Source organism: Cervus canadensis, chromosome Y (assembly GCF_019320065.1).
Source record: "Cervus canadensis isolate Bull #8, Minnesota chromosome Y, ASM1932006v1, whole genome shotgun sequence".
Lineage (NCBI taxonomy): Eukaryota > Metazoa > Chordata > Mammalia > Artiodactyla > Cervidae > Cervus > Cervus canadensis.
Window position 1 is genome coordinate 312,440 of NC_057420.1, and position 9,450 is coordinate 321,889.

At 41.2% G+C, this 9,450-nt stretch overlaps 1 pseudogene; it reads left to right on the forward strand.

Annotated features, from left to right (window-relative positions):
- Positions 1-268: 268 nt before the first annotated feature.
- Positions 269-1,356, forward strand: LOC122436368 (annotated as a pseudogene).
- The last annotated feature ends 8,094 nt before the right edge of the window (positions 1,357-9,450 follow it).

The window sequence follows — 9,450 nt, forward strand, 5'->3', positions numbered from 1 at the left end:
TTGGTGGGCTCTTTAGGATCATAAAAAATGTCTCATTTCTCCCACCAACTCATCTGAGCTGCTCCCCATCCATCCTCAGAGTTTTCAGGTGGAGGCTTTGTGATGCCAAGGCTCATGGAGGGCTGCCATTGGCTGGGAAAGTGACTGACGTCACAATCATAAGGGTGTGGCCCCCTGTTTAGGCATGCTCAGTGACTCTGGAGCAGACCACTGGGAGTCTTCGAAATGAATAAGGTGGCCTGGGTGTCCCTGCCCCGTGCCACGCACTATGGCCTCTGAGGAGCTGTACGAGGTTGAAAGGATCCTTGATAAGAGGCAGAACAAGGAAGGGAAAATGGAGTATTTGGTTCGGTGGAAAGGCTATGGCAGGGAGGACGCCACCTGGGAGCCAGAGCAGCACCTGGTGTACTGCGAGGAGTGCATCCATGACTTCAACTGCTCCCACAGTGAGAACCAGAAGGAGGGCACCTTCAGAGAGCCAACCGGACCTCCCCGAACAATGGCCAGAAGCGGTTCTCCAGATCCACCAATAGCAGCTTCTCCAAGGCTGCCCCCAAGGCCCTAGTGGTGGGAAAGGAGGAGGAGGCCAAGAGCAGCCCGCTTGTTACCACCAGCCAGAAGTTCAGGAAGAGCCCCATACCGGGCCTGGTCACCTGCAAGATCATGGACCTGGCCCAGTCTGACATCAGGATCCTCGGGCCCAAGAGTCCCATCAAGGGCAGCACCGTGGTGGATGGCTTTCAGGATGAGAGCCCAGAGAAGCCAGACAGCGTGGAGCAGAGGCCGGAGGACACAGTGGCCATGGAGGCCATGGCCAAGAAGCCAGGTAGGGGCCCTTCTGGGCCCGGTGGTGGTGCGGGTGTGGATGGGCAGCTGGCCACGGATACACCCTCTAGTGCAGCAGGTGTTGGCCCCGTATCGGTGGCCACGACCACGGGGCTGGCTGTGAACAGGAAAGGCACCTCCCCGTTCATGGACTCCCTGATGGCTAATGGGACGACCTCCCTGCAAACATCAGTCGTGGGCGTGACAGCCAGGAAGAGGAAGTTCATTGAGGACAGGCGAGACCAGCCCTTTGAGAAGCTGCTGCGCTTGCACATGCGGCAAACTGAGAGCGCCTCCAGGTACCGGGACATCATGGTTCAGAAGGCTCTAATTTTCGTATCTTCAGCTAGTAATGTCAAGAAAAAAAAAAGTGTGTTTTCTTGGTTCGGGTGCCAGCAAAGTCTGAAAGAATGTTTGTTTTCCCCCTTTTTTTTTTTCCTTCTGGAAGCAAAGAAAGAGATGTTAGCCAGCCTCGATAACCCCACCCCAAATCGAAATATGGAAAGATCTGAGATGTGCCCTTATCTCTAAGAGGTCCAAAGCCTCAGCGATCAAAAGTTCTAAATCAAATGGAAGACTTATCTTTTAGGATGAGTACTTCTGGTTAAACACCACTGTTTAACCCACTGTTTAAGCACTGTCCACCCACTGTTGGACATACCCCTGAAGGAAAATACACCTGGGATCCATGCTGTGATATCAGTTGATTGTTCCCTCTTTTTAAATGTTTGATTCTTGCCCAGTTAACAGGAATAAACCACTCTCTCTAGGGGAAAGTTTGTTTTGCAGTATTAGTGAATCACCGACTAGTTTCAGTATGTTATCTTAAGTTATCAGTTAACATTAGCAGGTTTATAATTAGTTTTTCTGTCCCTTTTGAAAAATAACTACATGAGTGCTTTTTGATATTGGGTGAGAACTACTACTTTAAATCGAGTTTTGGTTTTCTATTTGCAGATATGATTGATGTATTACACCAAAAATAAAAAGTGTCTATGCTTCTAAATTGTAATTTTTAGGTTCATTTAGAACACATTTTATTTAATTACTTAATATTCTATATTCACACTATTAAATGCAGAAACTCCTTAAGAAAACTACCTTATTATATTGACATTTCATGTTCTTGGTCTCTGCTTTCATGTCTACACAATATACCAAGTACAGGATTCTGTCTGAGAGTGCCCTGTGTCAATAGACATCCACATTCCTGCAAGGGGTGAGGACGATTCCAGAAGCCTGTCCCCTGGTAGGCTTCTGACCTTGCAATCATATGTAATATATTGAGAGTGAAATAAAATCAAAGCCTTACTGTTAGACAGCATTTGACTACTTCATTTTCTATCCCACCATACCCTATCTATATCTCAGTTACACTAATTTTACCACTTACCATGCATAGATTCAGCCACATTTGTTGTCATTATTGTCCCCCAGTCACCAAAAGTGTATGTGATTTCTCAAATACACATGATCCAGTGGTCTCCTAACCATTCTCAGCAGCGATTTATGTTCTTCAGGCACCCTCTACTTTGCTATAGCCAGAGAAAATTGTCATTCACCAGCTAAGCCATGCGACAGGAAGCAAGTTCTTGAGGATAAATAAACTTTTAGGATTCTGTATTCTATCATTTTTTCAATCTTCACATTGTTCCTTTCAGTTTCATTTCTTCAACCACACTGAAATGTCAGTCTGTGCTCTGTTCTTCTCAGTCTCACTGTCTGTGAAGACACTGTTCTTCTGTTTTCCTTGATCTTTAGAAATGTCTATGAGATCTTATTTTAAGTTCTTCAGGAAGGTTTTTTTTTTTTTTTTCAGTTTATAAATTGTTTTGAGATTTTAATTTTAGACTGACCTGTTTGATGAGCTTTGATAGATTCTCCTTTCCAAATGGAAAATATTATGACAACCCACATCTATTTTAGCTTCTGATTCTACTTGTCTGCATTCAGGAGTAAAGGATTGTATCTGAGTAATACAACTTGAATGGGTGTACATCTTAGTCACCGAATCATGCCTGACTCTTTGCAACCTCATGGACTGCAGCCCACTAGGCTCCTCTGTCCATGGGCTTTTCTAGGCAAGGATATTGGGTTGGGTAGCCATTTCCTTCTCCAGGACAACCTGAATATTGGAACCAAGAAGAAACAGAATTTTTAAGCTTATCAATCTTAATAAATTCTGGAGTTGCAGAAACAATTCCCTCAAAAAACGAACAACAACAACAACAAAAAATCTTGATTGTAAGTTCAAATGAACAACGTTGGTTGCCTATCCCAAGATCAGCTTAAAAAAAAAATCATTGGTTTCTACAAAAAACATATTTTTCAGTTACTAATATAGCTACGGAATAAAAAAAAAAAAGAAAGAAAGAAATCTCAGACATCTATTTGCCTCTATTTATGATAGAGGAAAATAATGGAATTTCTCCTGAAGAGAAATTGAGGCTAGGTATGAATCTTTTTCCTTTTTTTTTCCCTTGGTGAATGTTAGTTGGCATTCTTGCTGGTAATTTTTTTTTTTTTTTTTCTATCAGGATTCTTTAAATCAGGGTCCACACTTGCTATTCAACCCAAGGAATATGGTAGGCACTGAGAGAGAGCATCAGAAGGCAGACAGACCAAAACCACAATCACAGACAACTAGCCAATTGGATCACATGAACCAGAGAATTTTCTAGCTCAGTGAAAGTAAGCCATGCCGTCTGGGGCCACCCAAGATGCTTGGGTCATAGTGGATAGGTCTGACAGAATGTGGTCCACTGAAGAAGGGAATGGCAAACCATTTCAGTATTTTTGCCTTGAGAACTCCATGAACAGTTTGAAAAGGCAAAAAGATAGGAAACTGAGAGACGGACTCCCCAGGTCAGTAGGCGCCCAGTAGGCTACTGGAGATCAGCGGAGAAATAACTCCAGAAAGAATGAAGGGATGGCGCCAAAGCAAAAGCAACATCCGGTTCTTGATGGGTCTGGTGATAAAAGCAACGTCTGACACTGTAAAGAGCAATATTGCATAGGAACCTGGAATGTTAGGTCCATGAATCAAGGCAAATTGGAAGTGGTCAAACAACAGATGACAAGAGTGAACATCTATATTCTAGGAATCAGCGAACTAAGATGGACTGGAAAGGGTGAATTTAACTCAGATGACCATTATATCGATGACTGTGGGAAAGAATCCCTTAGAAGAAATGGAGTAGCCATCAAGTCAACAGAAGAGTCTGAAATGAAATATTTGAATGCAATCTCAAAAATGACAGAGTGATCTCTGTTCATTTCCAAGAAAAATCAATATCACGGTAATCCAAGTCTATGCCCTGGCCAGTAATGCTGAAGAAGTGGAAGCTGAGTGACTCTATGAAAGCCAACAAGACCTTCTAGAACTAACACCCCCAAAAGATGTCCTTTTCATTATAGGGCGCTGGAATGCAAAAGTAGGAAGTAAAAAAACACCTGGAGTAGTAGGTAAACTTGGACTTGGAGTACAGAACGAAGCTGGGAAAAGGCTAATGTAGTTCTCCCAAGAGAATGCAGTGGTCATAGCAAACACCCTCTTTCAACAACACAAGAGAAGACTCTACACATGGACATCTCCAGATGGGCAACACTAAAATCAGATTGATTATATTCTTTACAGCCAAAGGTGGAGAAGCTCTATACAACCAGCAAGAAAAGATCAGGAGCTGACTGTGGCTCACATCATGAACTCCTTATTGCCAAATTCACACTTTAATAGAAGGAAGAGGGGGAGAACACTAGACAATTCAGGTATGACCTATGTCAATCCCTTATGACTCTACAGTGGGAGGGAGAAACAGATTTAAGATAGATTTAGATTTAAGAATAGATCTGATAGACAGGGTGCCTGATGCACTATGGTTGGAGGTTCGTGACATTGTACAGGAAACAGGAATCAAGACCACCCCAAGAAAAAGAAATGCAAGAGAGCAAAATGCCTGTCTGAGGAGGCCTTATAAATAGGTGTGAAAAGAAGAGAAGTGAAAAGCAATGTAGAAAAGGAAAGATATATGCATTGAATGCAGAGTTTCAAAGAATACAAGGAGAGAAATGAAAGCCCTCCTCAGCGTCCAATGTAAAGAAATAGAAGAAAACACTAGAATGGTAACGACTAGAGATCTCCTCGAGAAAATTAGAGATAACAAGGGAACATTTAATGCAAAGATGGGCTCAGGAAAGGATAGAAATCGTATGGTCCGAAAAGAAGCAGACACTATTAAGAAGAGGTGGAAAGAATACATAGAAGAGCTATACAAAAAATATCTTCACGACCAAGATAATCTGGAGGGAGTGATCACTCAGACTCACCTAGGGCCAAAATCCTGAAGAGTGGAGTCAAGTGGGCCTTAGGAATTATCACTACAAAAAAAAAAAACAAAAAAACAAAAAAACTAGTGGAGGGATGGAATTCCAGTTGAGTTATTTCATTTTGTTTTCATTTATTTTTATTGGTTGGAGGCTAACTACTTTACAATATTGTAGTGTTTGTTTGTTTGGTTGGTTGGTTTTCCATACATTGATATGAATCAGCCATGGATTTACCGCCATCCTGATACCCCCTCCCACCTCCCTACTCATCCCATCCTTCTGGGTCTTCCCAATGCGCCAGTCTCCTGCATCCAACCTGAGCTGCAGATCTGTTTAACCTTTGATAGTATACTTGTTTCAATGCTATTCTCTCAGAACATCTCGCCTTCTCCCACAGTCCCAAAGTCTGTTCTGTACATCTGTGTCTCTTTTTCTGTTTTGCATATTGGGTTATCGTTACCATCTTTCTAAATTCCATATATATGCATTAGTATACTGTATCGGTCTTTATCTTTCTGGCTTACTTCACTCTGTATAATAGGCTCCAGTGTCACCCATCTCATTAGAACTGATTCAAATGAATTCTTTCTAGTGGCTGAGTAATATTCCCCTGTGTATATGTACCATACCTTCCTTATCCATTCGTCTCCTGATGGGCATCCAGGTTGCTTCCAAGTCCTGGCAATTGTAAACAGTGCTGCAATGAACATTGGGGTGCACGTGTCTCTTTCAGATCTCGATTACTCGGTGTGTATGTCCAGAAGTGGGATTGCTGGGTCATATGACAGTTCTACTTCCAGTTTTTTAAGAAATCTCCACACTGTTCTCCATAGCGGCTGTGCTAGTTTGCATTCCCACCAACAGTGTAAGAGGGTTCCCTTTTCTCCACACCCTCTCCAGCGTTTATTGCTTGTAGACTTTTGGATAGCAACCATGCTGACTGGTGTGTAATGGTGCCTCATTGTGGTTTGATTTGCATTTTCTCTGATAATGAGTGATGTTGAGCCTCTTTTCATGTGTCTGTTAGTCATCTGTATGTCTTCTTTGGAGAAATGTCTGTTTAGTTCTTTGGCCCATTTTTTTGAATGGGTCATTTATTTTTCTGGAATTGAGCTGCAGGGGTTGCTTGTATATTTTTGAGATGAATCCTTTATCTGTTGCTTCGTTTGCTATTATTTTCTCCCAATCTGAGGGCCGTCTTTTCACCTTGCTTATAGTTTCCTTTGTTGTGCAAAAGCTTTTAAGTTTCATTAGGTTCCATTTGTTTATTTTTGCTTTTACTTACAATATTCTGGGAGGTGGGTCATAGAGGATCCTGCTGTGATTTATGTCGGAGAGGGTTTTGCCTATGTTCTCCTCTAGGAATTTTATAGTTTCTGGCCTTACATTTAGATCTTTAATCCATTTTGAGCTTATTTTTGTGTATGGTGTCAGAAAGTGTTCTAGTTTCATTCTTTAACAAGTGGTTGACCAGTTTTCCCAGCACCACTTGTTAAAGAGGTTGTCTTTTTTCCATTCTATATCCTTTGTCAAAGGATATTCTATATCCTTTGCCTCCTTTGTCAAAGAAAAGGTGCACATAGGTATCTGGATGTATCTCTGGGCTTTCTATTCTGTCCTATTGATCTATATTTCTGTCTTTGTGCCAGTACCATACTGTATTGAAGACGGTAGATTTGTAGTAGTACCTGAAGTCATGCAGGTTGACTCCTCCAGTTCCATTCTTCTTTCTCAAGATTTCTTTGTCTATTTGAGGTTTTGTATTTCCATACAGATGGTGAAATCGTTTGTTCTTCTTCTGTGAAAAATACCATTGGTAGCTTGATAGGATTGAATCTATGGATTGCTTTGGGTGGTATAGTCAGTTTCACATATTGATTCTTCCAATCCATGAATACGTTATATTTCTCCATCTATTTGTGTCCTCTTCAATTTCTTTCATCAGTGTTGTATAGTTTTATATATATATATAGGTCTTTTGTTTCTTTAGGTAGATATACTCCTAAGTATTTTATTCTTTTTGTTGCAATGGTGAATGGTACTGTTTCCTTAATTTTTCTTTCTGTTTTCTCATTGTTAGTGTATAGGAATGCAAGAGATTTCTGTGTGTTAATTTTATATCCTGCAACATTATCGTAGCCACTGATTACGTCTAGTAATTTTCTAGTAGAGTGTTTAGGGTTTTCTATGTAGATGATCATGTTGTTCAAAAACAGTGAGTTTTACTTCTTTTCCTATGTAGATTCCTTTTATTTACTTTTCTGCTGTGATTGCTGTGGCCAACACTTCCAAAACTATGTTGAATAACAGTGGTGAGGGTGGGCACCCTTGTCTATTTCCTGACTTTAAGGGAAATGCTTTCAATATTTCACCATTGAGGATAATGTTTGCTGTGGGTTTGTCATATATACCTTTTATGATGTTGAGGTATATTCCTTCTATGCCTGCTTTCTGGAGAGTTTTTATCATAAATAGATGTTGAATTTTGCCAAAGGCTTTTTCTGCATCTATTGAGATAATCATATGGTTTTTATCTTTCAATTTGTAAGTGTTGTGTATTACATTGATTGATTTGCAGATATTAAAGAATCCTTGCATTCCTTGGATAAAGCCCACTTGGTCAAGATGTACGATCTTTTTAATATGTTGTTGGATTCTGCTTGCTAGAATTGTGCTAAGGATTTTTGCATCTATGTTCATCACTGATATTGGCCTGTAGTTTTCTTTTCTTTTTCTTTTTTTCTTGTGACATCATTGTCTGGTTTTGGAATTAGGGTGATGTCGGCCTCATAGAATGAGTTTGGAAGTTTGCCTTCTTCTGCAATTTTCTGGAAAAGTTTGTGTAAGATAGGTGTTCAGTTCAGTTTAGTTCAGTCGCTCAGTCGTGTCCGACTGCTTGAGACCAAATGAATCTCAGAACACCAGGCCTCCCTGTCCCTCACAAACTCCTGGAGTTCACTCAAACTCATGTCCATCGAGTCGGTGATGCCATCCAGCCATCTCATCCTCTGTCATCCCCTTCTCCTCCTGCCCCCAATCCCTCCCAGCATCAGGGTCTTCAACGAGTCAACTCTTCACGTGAGGTGGCCAAAGTATTGGAGTTTCAGCTTCCAATGAACACCCAGGACTGATCTCTTTCAGGATGGACAGGTTGGATCTCCTTGCAGTCCAAGGGACTCTCAGGAGTCTTCTCCAACACCATAGTTCAAAAGCATCAAGTTTACAGTGCTCAGCTTTCTTCACAGCCCAACTCTCACCTCTATATGTGACCACTGGAAAAATCATAGCCTTGACCAGATGGACCTTTTTTGGCAAAGTAATGTCTCTGCTTTTTAATATGCTATCTAGGTTGGTCATAAATTTCCTCCCAAGGAGTAAGCGTCTTTTAATTTCATGGCTGCAGTCACCATCTGCAGTGATTTTGGAGCCCCAAAAAACAAAGTCAGACACTGTTTCAACTGTCTCCCCATCTATTTCCCATGAGGTGATGGAACCAGATGCCATGATGCTAGTTTTCTGAATGTTAAGCTTTAAGCCAACTTTTTCACTCTCCTCTTTCACTTTCATCAAGAGGCTTTTTAGATCCTCTTCACTCTCTGCCATAAGGGTGGTGTCATCCGCATATCTGAGGTTATTGATATTTCTCCCGCAACCTTGATTCCAGCTTGTGCTTTTTCACCCCAGCGTTTCTCTTTATGTACTCTGCATATAAGTTAAATAGGCAGGGTGACAATATAGAGCCTTGATGTACTCCTTTTCCTATTTGGAACCAGTCTGTTGTTCCATGTCCAGTTCTAACTGTTGCTTTCTGACCTGCATATAGGTTTCTCAAGAGGCAGGTCAGGTGGTCTGGTATTCCCATCCTCTTCAGAATTTCCACAGTTTATTGTGATCCACACAGTCGAAGGCTTTGGCGTAGTCGATAAAGCAGAAATAAACGTTTTTTCTGGAACTATCTTGCTTTTTCAAGGATCCAGCAGATATTCAAAATTTGATTTCTGGTTCCTCTGCCTTTTCCAAAGCCAGCTTGAACATCTGGAAGTTCTTGGTTCACGTATTGCTGAAGCCTGGCTTGGAGAATTCTGTTCATTACCTTACTAGCGTGTGAGATGTGTGGTAGTTTGAGCCTTCTTAGATAGGTGTTAGCTCATCTCTAAATTTTTGGTAAAATTCAGCTGTGAAGCTATCTGGTCATAGGCTTTTGTTTGCTGGAAGATTTCCGATTACTGTTTCAATTTCCGTGCTTGTGATGGGTCTATTAAGATCTAATTCTTCCTGGTTCAGTTTTAGAAAGTTATA